Source organism: Phodopus roborovskii, unplaced genomic scaffold (assembly GCF_943737965.1).
Source record: "Phodopus roborovskii unplaced genomic scaffold, PHOROB, whole genome shotgun sequence".
NCBI classification, from domain to species: Eukaryota; Metazoa; Chordata; class Mammalia; order Rodentia; family Cricetidae; genus Phodopus; species Phodopus roborovskii.
This window is the reverse complement of record NW_026125264.1, coordinates 313,015-330,748: the sequence shown is the minus strand read 5'-3', so window position 1 is coordinate 330,748 and position 17,734 is coordinate 313,015. Positions and strand designations below refer to the sequence as shown.

Here is a 17,734-nt window from a genome sequence, read left to right as displayed (position 1 = left end):
AAAAAAAAAAAAAAATGCAACTTTACAACAGAAAGACCTAGCAATTACCCCTGTAGTCCTTTGATCACTCAAATAATAACAATGTGGCAAACAGGAAGGTATCATGGGAGTAAAGCATTGCAGGACCAAGTATAACATTTTTTTATGTTTTTGGTTGTGAGCCTAGCCTTTAAGGGCTGAGCCATCTCTCCAGCCCGAAGTATAACATTTTTTTAAAGATATGGATGAGGGGATACAGAGAGATGGCTCAGCAATTAAGAGCACTTGCAAGCATTTAGGTTCAGTTTCCAGCACCTACATAGTGGCTCACAACCATCTGTAAGTCCGGTTCCAGAGAATTCCATTCTCTTTTCTGGCCTCCATGTGATATACATGCATGCATGTAGGCAAACACTCATACACATAAAATAAAAATAAACACTTTTTAAAAAATATGAAGAACTGTCGGGTGTTGGTGGTGCACACCTTTAATCCCAGCACTCAAGAAGCAGAGGCAGGCAGATCTCTGTGAGTTCCAGGCCAGCCTGGTCTACAGAGCTAGTTCCAGGAAAGGCCCACAGCAATACAGAGAAATCCTGTCTCTAAACACAAAAACCAAAAATAAAAAATAAAAATGTGAAAGAAGTGATGAAAAGATTATAAAAGAACAGGGGGAATTCTTTTTTTTCCCTTCGGACAGGCTCTCTCTATGTAGCCCTGTCTTGCCTGGAACTCACTATGCAGATCAGGCTGGTTTTGAAATTAGAGATCCACCTGCCTGCCTCTGCCTCTGCCTCACAAGTGCCAGGATTAAAAGTGTGTGCCAAAATGACTGGCTGGGAAATTCTTAAAAGGTGAATTAAGCTCACTTAATTTTACAACAGAAGATGTTCTCTTCAAGGCAAGGAGGAAACTTAGAATGATGTGCTGCCTTTTTGTTGTAGTAAATGAATCCCAAGATACTGTTCTTGAACATAGATGACACCTATTAAAAACATGCTAACACATTATGGTTGTCCTTCTCCTTAAGGTTTAAATGTTCTATTATTGGTATAGGATTTCCTCAATACATTGCTTCTTTGTCTGACCAAATTGCAAAACTCCTTTCCAGCCTGACACATTAGATAACAGTACTGAGTCCAGTCTTTGTTTCTCCCCTCAAAATTAAGCACTGTGAGCTTCCTGTCGAATATAATTATGTAGCCTTACTTTAGTGCCTATACCTCATTTGGCACATTTGCTGTTACTTATTCCCTTTGGATGCTTTTCAAGAAATTCCCCTAGTTGAATATAAAGGATAACATTTTATTATGGTTGTCTGGGAATTGAAAGATAAGCAACAGTAACATGTATGTCCATGCTTACATAATCTGCCAGAATCTTTTCTATGTGAATGCTGTTTTTTGATCATTACTCTTCCCAGTGTTGTCCTCACTGTATTAGTAAGATTCTAATTTATTTAGTTAGGCATTTGACTCTAGCATGTAATGTACAATGTATGTATTAAAAAAGAGATTTACAAACTAGACATGGTAATGTGCACCTTTAATTCCAGCACTTGGGAGGCAAAGACAGGCTCAAGGCCAGCCTGTTCTACAAAGTAAGTTCCAGGACACACCCCCTCAAAAGACAAAACACAAAAACCAATCCAAACCAAACCAAACCAAACCAAACCAAACCAAAAAAAAAAAAAAAAAACTTACAACTGTAACTAATTTTAAAAATTTTATTTGTTACATTTGTGGTGTATACACATGCACACAATGTACACATACAGAGGTCAGAAAATAAATGTTGGGAGTAAGTTCTCTCCTTCTATCATGTGGGTCTTGGGGTTCAAACTCTGGTTATCAGGCTTGGTAGCAAGCATCTTCCCTGATAAACCATCTTGCCAGTCCTAAAATGATCATTTAAATAATCCAATACTCTAATCAAAACAGAGCAATTATTTAAGAGAAAAAAAGGATATTGTGATTTGTAGGCAGCAATGTAGATTCACATAAAACCAGGATAGGTTTGATACTAGCAGCAAAACAGGTGCAGCTCTTTTAAGAGGCCCTGCTACAGGCTTGGACCCAAAAACTTCCCAGAGTTGGGGCAGTAATAGATAGCTGGTACCTTGCTTTGAGGCTAAGCTCTCAGGAAACTGAGGGAGGAGGAGCTAGTGCCATTCACTAAGCTGAGTGCACCCCCCCCCACACACACACACACTGACATAGCAGTTCAAGATTCATCTTATTCCATCATAAAACAATACAGATTCTCAATAAAAACAGATCCAGATTTTAAAAAGATAATTCTAAGTGGGTTACAGTGTATTTAAAAATACACATAGGCTTGTGAGAGAAAAGAAAAAGGGTATATACAGTCACAGGTTAAAAAAATAGTTTAAAAATAATACAGTCCTTTAAAAAGGAGTAAACTAAAACAAAATTCCATGTAAAGATGGAAAATACACAGAGAGTCTGAATCCTGTATGTTATTGTATTGTCTTTAAACTTTGTGATTGTTCATGCAAGACCTGCTAAGAAACATTGTATTTTGAAAGCTAGATATATTTTGTTTTTCAAGACAGGATTTCTCTGTCTCCAGAACAGCTTTGGAGCCTGTTCTGGAACTAGCTCTACAGACCAGGATGGCCTCAAATTCACATCGGCCTGCCTCTGCCTCCCAAGTTCTGGGATTAAAGGCGTGCACCACCAACACCTGGCCCAACTTATATATTTGACTTCAAGATGGAAGTCAAAAGGTGTGTTGCTTTGGGGGATAGGTTGTTTTTATTTCTACAAGAAATGAGAGGCTATGGAATAATTCCAGGTTGATATAGATCAGGATTGATCAGAGAAGACCCCCCCCCAAAAATCCTGGCTACAGAAATAAAAAAATAATCCTAGGAAAAATACAAAACACATAACATGTATTTTACCATAAAACCATTTTAACCATAAAAACATTTTAATTAATACAGTCTATACTTGTATTAATGCAGATGTGTTACCTTAAAAGTTTATTATTTTCAGAGCAATGGAACCAGACACCAATAAAAACAAATGGCCCAGGTGACTCAGCATCTCAGAACACCTCTGTTAGTTTCCTCAATGTTCTACATCCAGAACAACTTCAAGGCTGCTGGCTGAGATGGTCCAGGCTTCACAGACTACTCCAATCAATACTTAACCATAATCCTAAATTTTCTCAGGGTCCCCCAAAGATGCCAGTGTCCCCAGACAGCAGGAAATAGTCTAGAGAAAGCAACATCTGTATTCCCAAAAGATGAATAATGGATGTTTATCTTTGTTTAGGAGGTTTGGTTACAAATTATTATTGGTCATGGTATAAAAAAAACACTACAACTAAAAAACAAAACAAAAAGGAATTAGATTCAAAGATCTCTTACTGAAGGAAAACAGGGGCATACAATATAGAAATGATGACATAAAAGGATAGATTATTGAATCTACTTTAATCCAACAAACAACCAATGATCTCAAAATATTTTACACTGGCATGGATTTTGATTTACTGGCACAAATTTAAATTTGCTATGTATGTTTCTACTCCTTTGTATTTATACACCTCACTTAAAAATGTAATGTATAATTAAGAAATACAGATTCATTATAGTCACCCATAATAATCAAACTTTCTACTACAGTCAAACTTAAAGTCCTGTTAGGTATGTTTTCAAGGTCATATACAGATTTACTTAGATAGATAGTCTTCAAACACTTCAAAAATCTGTAGAATATGGCATTTAATGTTTAATAATCAAAGGCTTTTCATGACGGTGAGACATGTTTGCTCTTGACAGCAATAATCTACTTCAAAAAAAGGATGATGGGCATCAAAGAACCCCCATATGGAGTTTGCTTTCTTTATGGCAAAAGCTAGCCATTTGGGCAAAGAAACTGTCCCTGCCTCAACTGCTGACAGTACTGTCTAAACTGGACTAGCAGTACACACACACACAAAAAAGTGACTGTTAAACTTTGCCAAGACAAGGTAGGTCAGTCCTTCAAAATCCCCTGCTTCTTACAAAATGTCTGTCAGATATACTAGGCCTGTAGGCCAAAGATAGATGCCCCACCCTTACAGAAGAACTTTGGGTGACTGTCCAGGCAGCCAGATGTCCTTGCCATTAGGTAATATTACACCCTTCTGGGTATAAATAATTAGACTTAAAAGTTTTTCTTAGTTATGATAAAAAGGTAAATTAGCTATAAAACTTTAGACTCACAAAGATAATATTTTCTCTAAATTTGCTAAATATAAAATGGATTAGATATTGGGGTTTTTTTGTTGCTCCCCCCCTCCGGAGAGTGCAAATGCAGCCCCCCCCCCACTACCACAAATTATGCAGTTGAATTTCCTGCATTTGAGGAAATCATAAGGATTAACACATCTGGAGTGCAATGAATAAGCCTCGCCCTAGGAAAACCACCTTCATGATCATGGTATCTCCCCTGCCAGATAAGTACTGGATATTATAATTGTAATTCTTACTTGATAACCGTTTTTGTTGTATATAATTGTATTATGTTAGGTTAAAACCTTCCTTTTTTATTTAGACAAAAGGGGGAAATGTGGAATATGTCACTGTGATTGAATTAATGAAGAAGCTGACTGGCCTATAGCTAGACAAGATAAGGTTAGGCAGGAGAACCAAACTAAGAGAATGCTGGGAAGAAGGAGGAGAGGACTTGGAAGTCTTGAGCAGATGCAGAGAGAAGCAAAACGAACATGCTATGTTCAAAGAAGGTACCACCATGTAGCAGAGGGTAGATTTAAAAAAAATGGTCAATTTAAAATGTAAGAGTAAGCTAGTAACAAGCCTGAATCAGCCAAGCATTTATAATTAATATTAAGTCTCCATGTGGTTATTTGGGAACTGGCTGGTGGGACATAAAAGTCCACCTACAGTGATTATATCTATATTTGTAAAAGATGCATGCCATAGTATGGTATCAAGACACCTTTATTTGTTTTTAGTTTGTCAAGATAGGGCTTCTCTGTGTACCCTTGGCTGTCCTAGAACTCACTCTGTAGATAAGGCTGGCCCCAAATTCACAGTTATCTGTTTGATTCTGCTGGGTTTAAAGGCGCAAGCTACCACTGCCCAGCAAGATGTCTTTATTTTTATATGGTTTAACCCATTAAAAATATAGCAACAAGTTAAACAGAGATTACAGGCACTATGACAGGAAGAAGTTAGTATGTATGAAAATTTGTATGATTAAGCCAAAATTTCTATGGTAAAGCCTTAAATAAGCTTCCAAATTGCAATTGTGCTACAAGAAAATAATATATAAAAATCTAGTTTAACTAGTAACTAGTTGCAACAGAAACTGGTAATCATTCTAAAAAATAATATGACGATGTAGCCAAAAATAATATCCTTAGTCCTAATTTTAAATCACTTTAGGGAATACAGTCTAACAGAAAAATAGGAAAGGCTTAAAAACAGATGTTACAAAGGTACAACTGAGAATTGCCAAGACTGAAACAAACAAACTAAAAAAAAAAAAAAAAAAAAAAACCAAATAATCAAGTTTTGTTATTTTGTGTCCAGTAAAAATGGCAAATACATAGACATGACTAAAAGTGCATCAATATTGTTACCAAATAATAAAAAAAAAATGTATATGGTATAGAAGGCTGTGGTGATATCTTGTTTATACTCTAACAAAGCTTGCCTGAGGTTCAGAGAGTGAATCATAGAGATCTAGAGGTCTGTACAGATAGACAGGAAGTGAGATGGTTGGGTGGAGAGAGGAATATAGGCAAGAGGAGACAGGAACACAGTCTCTTCTCAATCGGAGGATTTCAGAGCCTTAAGCACTCTAGTGGCTGGCTCCTCTGCTTCTCTGACCTTTTAGCTTTCATCCCCTAATATCTGACTCCAAGCTGTTATTGTTAAGACCTTTACTCTGAACCCAGAGCCAGTGAAAAAAACATACTCAGGATTCAAAACCTGAGCCAGTGAAAGAAACACTCTATCCCTGAACTCAGAGCCAAAAAAAAAAAAAAAAAAAAAAAAAAAAAATCCTGAGTTTGAAACCAGTGCCAAAAACACATACTTTGTCCCTAGAATCAGTGCCAGTGGAAGAAATATGCCCTGGCCTTAAAATTAGAGCCAAAAGGCTAAAAAGGTCCAGTGAAAGAAACACAGTTGGCCCTAAAATCAGAGCCATCTCTGCCCTAACCCACTAAACTAATCAATCCCTGAGCAGGAAAACTAACCAATCTCTGAGCGGAAAAACCTCTCCATGGGAAAACTCCTCCCCTAAGAAGTCCTATGTAAGCCCCTCTGCCTGTTCAGTTGGTGGCTTCCTTTCCCACCCTGGCAGAGGCAGGAATCCTCTTCCCCAAGGGTCTTGGGTGAAGATCTTCATTCTTGGCGCAGAATAGAACAATTTGCTGAGACATTTCCTAGCAGGACTGAGAAAGGCTGAAAAGAACAGAAGAAACTTGCAGGGATGTACCCTTAGGGGGCTGAATAAGCCTGCAGCAGAAAAAGTAACAACTTTTCACCAGAGCCGGAGGAGATTGCTACATTTCTGCAGAGGCTTCCCTTTTAGCAGACTGTAGCCAAACAGCAGAAGCAGCAGCAGTTAACTCAATTAGGACTTTCCCTTAGCAGAGTTTGCTGTAAAAGCTCTCTCTAGGAGAGGAGCAGGATTGCTATATCCTGCTGAGAGACTATTCTCCCCACCCCAGCTTCAGGTAGCCTGGCTTTCCAACAAGTCAGGACACCTTTCTCTCCAAGGCTGAGCTGTCCAACAGGGGCTCCAGCTTCCAGAGCTGCCCTAGGTAACCTGGCTTCCCATTTGGAGACCTTTCTTTCCAGGGTTGAGCTGTTCTATTGCAGCTCCAGCCTCCAGAGCTGTCCTATTGTGGCTCTAGGTACCCTGGCTTCCCAATAAGTCAGGGCCCTTTTGTAGTTCCAGAGCTGAACATTCACGCTTGCTTACATTTTGGTGCCAAAATCCTATACTCCAACTGGCTTACATAGACAGGACGTGAGATGGCTGCATGGAGAGAGGAATATAGGCAGAAGGAGACAGGAACTTGGTTTCTTTTTAGTCTGAGGACCCTGTAGAGGTAAGAACTCTAGCAGCTGGCTGTTCTGCTTCTCTGATCTTTTAGCTTTCACCCCCTAACATCTAACTCCAAGCTGTTATTATTAAGATCTATTAGAACTTGTGTTACAGAAGGCTCTGGGTTAGATTCCCAAAACTTAAAAAAAAAAGAGAGAGAGAGAGACTACAAAAACCTTCATGAATTAAGCTTATAAAGACTATACAAATAAGAATCAAGCTTATAATGACTATACAAATAATGTTTGCAATAAACACAATTTTTAAAAAATTCATGGGGATACTTGTTCTTAAATACAAAATCAAGAAGAATTGCCTTGACACAGCTAAGGAAAAGCACCTGAAGATCACCATTGATCATAATTTGAATGAGTATGCACAGTTTGAATACAGTCCTATTGTGAACACAACCAACAAGCTCTCATTAGGAGAAAAAGAAGCTTGTAGACGACTCAGTCAGTAAAGTGCTTTCTGCTCCAGTTAAGGATTAAATTTGGATCTCTTGGACCCTTGTAAAAAGTTGGGCATGAGGGATGGAGAGATGGCTTTATTGGTTATTTATGTGCAGGACCTGTGTACCCAATGCCCATGGACACAGAAAGGCTGTAAGAGTCCCTGAAACTGGAGTTATGAACATTGTGAGCTGTCATATGGGTGCTAAGTCCTCCGAAAGAGCATCATCTTAAAACATGCCATTGTTCCAGACCACATAACTCAGATCATTTAAAGACTACAAAGAAGCTGAACAGGTTTAGAGAAAAAAACAAGAAGGACAGCAAAGAGAAGTTTGAAGAAAAGTCTGCAAGAAAATGCAAGCAATATGATTATCAATGCCTAACCCTCAGACAGGCTTTTGAATAGAGATCCTGAAAAGCTATTTCCCAGTGCCCACAGATTGACAAGAAGAGAAGTTTCATAAAATTCCCAAGATTACTGGGCTATTGTTCTTCATAAGGGCTTTTTCTTGACTGTCCTAATGAAGAATTACTGGCATAAGCAAATAAATGGCAGATGTGTTAAATCATTGACCCTCTGTTTTAATTCAGGGTTTTACTTATCCAGGGTCGCCTGACAACTGTCCCTAAATCTTGAATCAGTTACCCAAAACTTGAGTCATTGATCACAATTTAAAAATTCTACAGTGATATCCTGCTCCCAAACACTGTCTAGCCACCAAAGCCACCAACATAGAAGTGTTCTAGATCTGGCATCCATGCCACCAACTAACTGCTCTGGCTTCATCTCTCCACAATTCAACACACCAGCAACCATTCAATTACCTAGATATGCTTTTTATTACAACCAGCATTCTCTTGATTCATTTCCCCACTTGGCACAATCTTACCCTTTATTAGTAATTTATTTAGTAAACGTCTTGATTGTGTATATGTATTCATGATGTGCCATGGTGTGAATGTGGAGGTCAGAGGACAACTTTGTGGGAAGAGCAAGCACCTTTATCTACTGAGCTGTCGTTCTGGCTTATTTAGTAAATTCTAATTTACTAGCTCTGTGCCATCTCAAGTGCCACCTATTAAGAGATGAATTGTGTCTTCAGATCCATTTAAGCCTTTATTCTCTGAGTGGGACTTCATTTGAAATAGGAAACTCGTTAAGATGAGGTGGTATCTGAGGAGGATCTTAATCCAATGATCTTATCTTTCTAAGAAGGACATTTGGACATAGAGATACTATGATAACTTCACGTGACGAAGAGACTAGAGTGGTGTGGTGGCAAACAAGCATCAAAACCCAATGCAAGCTGGGCAGGGTGGCACAAGTCTCTCACCCTGGCATTCAGAGGCTAAAGCAGAATTCTAGGCAGAAGGGTTTACCAAAGTCTGAGGAAGCATGACCTTGTTGGCACCCTAAGTTCACAGTCTAGACTAGGTTTCGGTCTTCAAAACTATAAGAGAATAAACTTTAGCTGTTTTAAGTCATTGAGTTTGTGTCTCTGTAATTGAAGTTCAAGAAAACTAAACGCCACCTTTTCTATAATGCCTTCTCTTAAATTTTCCAAGAAGTGATCTATTTTCCGAATTCCCACAGCACTGTGTTGTTTTGTATACAGAAATGGTCTCGAGTCTAGCTGAACTGGAACTTACTATGTGGCCTAGAATAGCTTCAAACTTGTAGTACTTCCTTCTCCTACCTTAGTCTACCAAGTACTGCAACTCTCTTCCCCCTCCTTCTATGTTTGCAGGACCCTTCTAGATGAACTTTTTTCTGGAAAGCAGAAACTATTGATGGCCCTCTGTATCTAAGGTTACCACATTAAAAAGTAGAAAATTATATTTGTACTAATTTTTTCTTTTTATAACTCTCTAAACAATATAATGTAATTAATTGTATAGTATTCATACTATATTAAGATTACAAATAAGCTCGAGATAATCCCAAGCATATAGGAGGATACACAGAGGTTAAATGCAAATAGGACAGCATTTTCTATAGCGGGCTTGAGCATCTGTGAGTTTTGATACCCAAGAGGGTCTGAAATAAATTTTCCATGGATACTGAAGCTCAAACACACTCATACCCTGTACCTGGCTCAACACGTGGCATGCATTCAATGTACACTGACGACCAGTCACATTCCCCACCCAACACACTTATTTTCATCTGAATGGTACTGAGTATATCATCTCCACATATGCTGACAAGTTAAACATGACACAAAAATTTTCTACTGAAAATTCTTAATTCTTGTTTTCTTGGTGCCCTTGAACATTCACAATAACCACTCTACCACTTAGCTGCATATCCAGTCCAAAGACGCTATTTCTTGGGAAACATTCCTAGATCCATAGCTACCTATTACATCAATACACAAAATACTGATATGTACATATACTGCTCTTAACTAATGTCCACAATGGAAAAAGATGTTTAAAAATACCTTATTGGGGAACTACTTCATTTGACTTATTCTCCTCTCACTATCTGGCCAGGTTGGGTAGGAAACAAAAATCCTCCTGCCTCAGGCTCCTGAGTGTTGAGATTATAGCCATGTGCCATGGCACCTAGGTATTGATTTTCTCTTAGTCTTTCATAAAACACGTTTACCTAAAATCTTTCCAGCTTTGCTAGCATTTGGTGGGTAATGATGGTACTTTTGAATTTCTCCAACTGTTTAAATTCTTTAAGTTAAATTCCTAAGTTCTATGAGTTACTTCCATATAACATTAAATAAATATAGCAATGGAGATGGTAAGGTGCTCAGCAGGTAAAGGCACTTGTTGCCAAGCCCAGCAACTTAAATTTAATCCCTGGGGGCCTCATGGTAGGAGAAAACAGACTTCCACAAGTTGTCCTCTGACTTCCACATGCTCACCTACATACAACAAAAATTAATAGAATTTAAAAAATAATAATATAGGAATGGACTTAACCTAATGAATAATTTCCCAAATAGTAATCTGATTCACAAATTCACCACTATTTCTTCCCATGAGTCCTCTTTTTGAGCTTTAGAAAAATGTAAATAAATGAGCAGTGTGAAATAAATATTCAACAGGTTTAATATTAGGTAAAGGAGATGGCTAATGATAACTTCTGTTGCCTCTTCTTGTGCATACTGGGGATGCTGAAGTTAGACACTGATATATACAGAATATAAACACTTATTTATAGTGTAAGTATCCTTCAAATTTGATGATCATTAGTATTAATACACACACACACACATATATGTATAATTTATTTACTATGCATACAGTATTCTGGCTTCAGGCCAGAAGAGGCATCCAATCTCATTATAGATGGTTGTGAGCCACCATATGGTTGCTGGAAATTGAACTCAGGACCTCTGAAAGAACAGCCAGTGCTCTTAACCACTGAGCCATCTCTCCGGCCCTGATTACTAGTATTATTAACTGACATATGTTAATATTATTAGCTGATCACTATTTTAAATGATACAGAATAGGAAATCCCTCACAATTATGTGTTCTGGTTTGTGTATAAAATACAGCATATCACACTGTATGGCTGCCATTTACCCCGTCCACTAGTAGGGTTTATTCCCTTTATGTACTTACTCATTATGGCTGTAGACATTTATTAAATATTTACTAGTTATTATCTGTTGGGGGGGCACTCAAAGGGCTGTCAGATCTCCTGAAAATGGAATTACAGGTAGTTGTGAGCTACCTGATGTGGGTGCTGGAAATCAAACTCAGGTTCTTTGCAAGAACAACATACACTCTTCCTTGCTGAGCCTTTGCTCCAGGCCTAGAAATTTATTAACTCAGCAAATATTTCTTGAGCTCCTAGTCACCCACCACATGTATTTTAGAATAAACCAAAGTAGAAAAAGATCCAATATTTTAAAGTAAATAAATATGATAGATTACAAAGTAGACAGATAATGGAGGAAGTAGATAGACAATGGCAAGGAAAGGGAGAATGTAGGAGCAACCCTTGGCTGAGCCCCCAAGAATCACCCAATCTCCCATGCTGATCCAGTACTTCAAAAAGGGCTTCTTTTCCTAACAGACAGTTTTCATTACAACACTAAAAACTCTTACTTGTTTTTTGTTGTTGTTTTGTTTTTGATTTTTCAAGACAGGGTTTCTCTGTGTAGCTTTGTAGACCAGGCTGGCCTCCAACTCACAGAGATCCACCTGCCTCTGTCTCCTGAGTGCTGGGATTAAAGGTGTGCACCACCACCACCTGGCCACCAAAGACTTTTGATGGCTTCCTACTGTTAAGTCAATCAAGTCAACTCTCCAGGCCAAAACAAGAATATTCAAAGTCGTCCACAAACCAGGTGTGTGGCATAAACCTATAATCCCACAACTCTGAAGAGAAGGCAGGAAAATCTCAAAATTCAACACTAACTTGGGCTCCATAAAGAGAAGCTGTCTTAAAACAACAACAAACACAATTAAAAAACTTCCATATGATCCACTAGCAAATGTACAAATTAGGAAGACAGGGTTTGCAACTAGACTGCCAGAATGCAAATTTATTATCAATTGTTACCTATATTTTTTGCTTAGTCTATAAAAAGGGGTTAAAAAAAAAGAGACTTCTTCACTAAGTTATTATGAGGATCAAATAAAATACAACTTGTGAAATGCTCAGCACCTACTTAGCAAATAGTAACCATGCTAAAATATGAATCCTACCACTCCTTTTCAAAGTTTTACCTATTATTGTTGCTGCCATTCAATCATTTCAAGCCTTATTTCCAAAAACACTGTGTAATAACTTGCTTTCCAGGCAAATTCAACTCTTATTTGTTGGTGTGTATATGTGTAAGTCAGAGGACAACTTTTTTTTAGGTCAGTTCTCTCCTACTTTAAGGTGGGCTCTCAGGCAAACGCCTTTACCTGGTAAGCTATCTCACAAGGCCCAAACTAGACCCTTACCATCCCCCTAAGCACATACCACTATACTCATTAATCAGTCTGCAAGAGTGTATCATCTTCATGCACTAAGATTCTCACCATTCTTGAGGCTCTATGTCAGCTCCACAATTCATTATAGACACTCATCACACAAATTCTGCTATATTCATCCTGGTGTCCTATAGACTCATCAAGTATAGAGTTCTAGCCAGTTTGTGGCATTCACAGTAACTTAATAAAATGTTCAAAGAATGAAGTCCTGCTTCCTCTCTCTTGTGGAACTGTTAAGACAAACACTCCATATCACAAATACAGAGACCTCTTTTGCAAAGCTGGCTAGTAAGTTCTCTATCATAAGTATGGTCATTTCTAATATAGCACAGTACCCAAAGCACAATAGATACCTAAATATCACAGAATTGAACTGAATTTCACCTCATCTTATAAATTAAATTCTCATTTTAATCACTGTGTTCAAGTACAGCTCAGCTTTTTAAATATATTTTAGTATTTAACCTGCCCATAAACCCTTGTCTATTTTCAGTCATTCTGACCTAATATCATTTGCTACTTCTTGGTTAGGAGAGACAATATCCAAAATTCAAAAAAAAAAAAAAAAAAGAAAAGAAAAGAAAAAAAAATCAGAAAATTAATTAAATGTCTATAGAACCATAAAATGAAGCAAGAGTACTGCAGAGCACAAAGAACTAGAAAATACACCTGCCTACAAGTTTTGCTGAATTTTTCTAAGAAAGAATATGAGCTTTGTGTCGACAGATCTTCCAAATTTTCAAGACAAGTCAGAAATTCAGAAGTTTGTATAAAATTTTAAAGACATTACCAAGAAATTCCTTCCAATCATCTCCACCTAGCTCTCAATCATTTTGAACTAACCTGAGAACCAAATATATATGACAATTTATTTAACTATAGTGAGTCCCTACTCTGTGCCAGGTGCTGGAGAACGAGACATGAAAAGCAGCTATAAATAGCAGCTAACATTTATTGAACATTTTGTAGATGACAGGCACTGTTCTGTGTGTTACAGGAATTAATTTAATCCTTTTAACAACTCTACTAAGTAAGTACTACTATCTTTATTTTAAAGATGAGGAAGCTAAGGCACAAAAGTTACATAAATCTGTTCCAGTAAATTAGTAAACAGCAAAGCTGAAATTAGGACCTTAAATTACACCCAAAAACTTACCATTTGAAAGCAAGTGCTATTCAGTATTTGGTATTGAGATCACTGATTATACATGGATAAAGTAATGAAACTGCACCTCACCTCATCCCACACACAAAGTGGATCAGAGATCTAAACATTAAAAGTAAAACAGTTGAGATTCTAGGAGATAATGTACACAGTAAATTAAAAATCTTGGAAGAGGAAAAGATTGATAAAATTGACAGTAAAATTCCAAACTTTTAGCAACCTTAAACGGATTTAATTTACTTATTTAAATATTTTTATTTTATGTGTATGATTGCCTTGCCTAAATGAATGTATGTGTACCACATGTATGCAGTGCCCATGGAGACCAGAAGAGGGCATTGGATCCCCTGAAATTACACTGTTATAAAGTAAGTGTGGGAAACTGAACCTGGGTCATGTGCAAGAGCATTGAGTGCTTTTAACCACTGAGCCATCTCTCCAGCACTCCCCCTCCCCCTTTCCCAATGCTAAGGATCAAGCTCAGGGCGCAGAGCTTGCCAGGTAAATTTTGTCATTCAGCTATGTATTCTCGACTTTCAGAGTTTTAAAATATATTACAAACTGGGAAATGACATCTATAATACCTATATATACAAGGTTTAATAATTAGAATATGTAAAGGAACACTTTCAAAAAATAATAAAATAGTAAAATATATAATCTAACAGAACAAGCCCCAGCTAGGTATAAATTGTATAAACCTAACACTGTCACAATTAACCCAACACTACCAGAGTTAACCCAGCAGACTCTGGAACAGTCAATTTGCTATCACTAAACAATAAAAAATATTGGGGGGGGTTGAGAGATGGCTCAGCGGTTAAGGGCATTGACTGCTCTTCCAGAGGTTCTGAGTTCAGTTCCCAGCAACCACATAGTGGCTCACAGCCATCTATAATTCAGTCTCGTGCCCTCTTCTAGTGTGCAGGCAAAATACTGTATACATAATAAGTAAATCTTAAAAAAAATATTCAAGGGTCTATGTCATGTTGCAGGTACTATAGAGTGGGAAGGAAATCCAGCCAGAAGAGCAGAAGCAATTCTCCACAGTAGAGAAACTGGATAGCAAAGTAGAGGTTGAATAGCTAATGCATCAAAAGTAGATCAAGGGTTGACAAACATTTTTTAAAAAGGTATTTTCAACTTTGTGAGCTGATATAAATTCTCTGCCACAAGTGCTCAATTCTGTCACTGGAAATACTTAACAGCCATAGATGCTATGTAAATGAGTGTGGTTGTATTCCAATGAAACATTATTTACAAAAACAGGTGGTTGACAAGATTTGGCCTATGAGCTAGTTTGCAACTCTTAATGTAGGAAGCTATAATTCCTACACTCTAGGAACACTTTCTGCATCTTACTCTACCTTTTATGTCCGCTGACACCTAATTTTTCTAAGCAAAAACTATACTACATTTAACAGCCTTTGAATGGTAAAAAACAAAACAATAACAAAAAACCCTGTAAGTTATTATCTGTGACAATTTTCCGTTCATCTTTACTTCATTGGGAAAAAATGTTTTTGACAATCATCCAAACTAGAGTTTTAAAATGCTCCCTTATTTATCACTCACAGTATCAGTTATCAATACCTAGAATGTCTAACTCTACTCAATGTCCACTCTGAACCTTAATTTAAGACTTTATTATTTCTCTCCTTTCTCTTCAGTCTACCGTTAATATCTCAAAAGAACATCCATTGTGCTGGGAAGCTAGCTCAGTCCTTAAAGTTCTTGTTGTCTGGGCATTAGGACCTGAGTTCCATTCCAGGAACCAATTAAAACAAAACAGACAACAACAATAACAAAACAGGCATAGAGGCAACATGCCTGCAATCTCAGTGCTGAAGAGGCAGAGACAGGCATAATCCTGGGGTGTGCTGGGCAGCTAGCCAACCCTACTTAGCAAATTCCAGGCCATCAAGAGACTCAGATGGATGGATGGATGGATGGATGGATGGATGGATGGATGGATGGATGGATGGATGGATGGCAGATATGGATGCAAATAAAGTTAAACAGTGCCTGGCCTGAGAAATGACAACAGAGATTGAACTCTGGGTTCTACATGTATGAGCACACATCTACACACACATTCACACAAAGAGCATCCATTCACCTTTTAAAAATTGAATCCTCCTGAGGAGGATTCAAGCTAAACACCTTAATCAAGTCTTTAATATCTTCCTCATCTTGTCTCTCACCATATTTGCACATATACTGTGCTCCACCTTATTCAAGGTACATGTCTTCGAAACTGAAGTTATCAGATCCATCACTACATGTTATTTTTTAATGTGCTGGTAACAGAGTAAATATAGGGTTTAGAAGATGGCTTGTCCTACAAGGACGTAAGAACCTGAGTTCAGAACTCTAGTCCTTACATAAAGGCAGGATGCTACAGTGCACATCTGTAACCCCACTGCTGGAGGGTAAAGACTGGCAGATCCCTGAAGCTCCTTGGCTAGTCAGCCTAGCTCAATCAATAAGCTCCAGGTTTAGTGAGAGACCCTGTCTCAAAAAATAAAATGATTGGGACTGTGAAATGGCTCAGAGGGTAAAGGCACTAGCTGTCAGGACTGATGACCTGAGTTCAATCTGGCAGACCAACATAAATGGAAAAAGAGAAGTGATCCCCACAAGCTGCCCTCAGATTCTACACACATGGCCCCACACAAACACAAATAACTACAGAGAATAAAATGTCAAGGTAAAAAAAACAGTAAGGTAGAGAAACAATCAAGGAAGATACCCAAAGTCAACCTTTGTTCTCCACATGCAAATGCACATACTCAATAAGTACTACACACACACACACACACACACACACTCTCTCTCTCTCTCTCTCTCTCTCTCTCTCTCTCTCTCTCTCGCTCTCTCTCACTCACTCACTCTGCAAGGGGGGATAGTTTAACATTACAGGCTTACCTAGATTGAGCAAGGCCCTAAGTTTGATCCCTACCACCACATTCACAAAAAGGTATGCCTACAGATACATCAGTATAAACAAATTTATACTTAGTAACTATTTGAATGTAACTGGTTTTCTTTGTAGTCAATGTCATTTACTTTATACAATTAAATTATTATTTTGAGAGATCCATGCTACAGGGACCATGGCACACATAAGATGAGATCTCTCTGCATTAGAAAAACTCTGAAAAGTTGTTACTGAATGTACATGTGGTTTTGAAAATCCTTAAGAATTCTTTTGATTAAAAGTCCCTTCCCACCCTTTTTGTACTGGGAATAAAACGGAGTCCCTTATGCTGTAATTAAACTACAATGCTAATGTCTGAAAATCTGTTTTCTTCCCCCAGAGACAGGGTCTTTACTCTAGTCCAGACCAGCTTCAAATTTCAAGCTCTCCTGCCTCAGCCTCCTATTATATTATACATTATAGATGTGAACCACTATGCCCGGCTTCTAAGGTTTGTTTTGTTTTTTTAATTACATGGAGTCCTGTTTTGCCATTTCTTGGCATATCCATGGATAATGGATTCTAGGACCTCCTAGGATATCAAAACCATTATATAAAGTGGTATGGCATTTGTGTATCCCTTATACCTGTAATACCCCCAAAAATGTAAATGTCATGTAAACAGTTGTTAAGCTGCCTAGTTTAGGAAATAATAATAACAAGAAAAATAAGTGACAATTAAAAAAAAAACCAGTATGTTTAGCACAGATCCTTTTTTTTTTTTTTTTTTTTTTTTTTTTTTTGGTGACTGTTTCCAATTCGTGATTGGTTGAAGCTATAGATGCAAAACTCAGGGACATTAAAAGTCATCTATATATCAATGGCTGATTTATCTCATAGTCCATTTGAACTCTTAACTCCCTATTACAACAGAACTTCAATTAAAAGGAATATGATGGGGACCTTAGGTCTCTATTATCGTTCTTCTTTTCTTTTTTTCCTTTTAGGCTTTTTGTGGTCTTCTGCTGTGCAATAAACATCTAGGAGGAGCATTTTTTAAAACTCTAGAAAGATGTTCTTTCTTGATGCTTTTTTATTTTTATTTATTTTTTTGTACCAATGGGGATTTAGGAAATATCCAATAATTGATTATCTATACATTTCTGTA

General features: G+C 37.6%; 1 protein-coding gene and 1 non-coding gene across 7 annotated transcripts in view; both read right to left on the bottom strand.

The window, feature by feature from the left end:
- Positions 1-17,734, bottom strand: part of Ncoa6 (nuclear receptor coactivator 6) — an 81,280-nt gene that overhangs the window by 62,151 nt on the left and 1,395 nt on the right. The gene's annotated exons all lie outside the window — the stretch shown is intronic.
- On the bottom strand, positions 4,292-4,457 carry LOC127229248 (U1 spliceosomal RNA). The gene has a single exon (XR_007835122.1). It is a non-coding gene; the product is annotated as a U1 spliceosomal RNA (small nuclear RNA).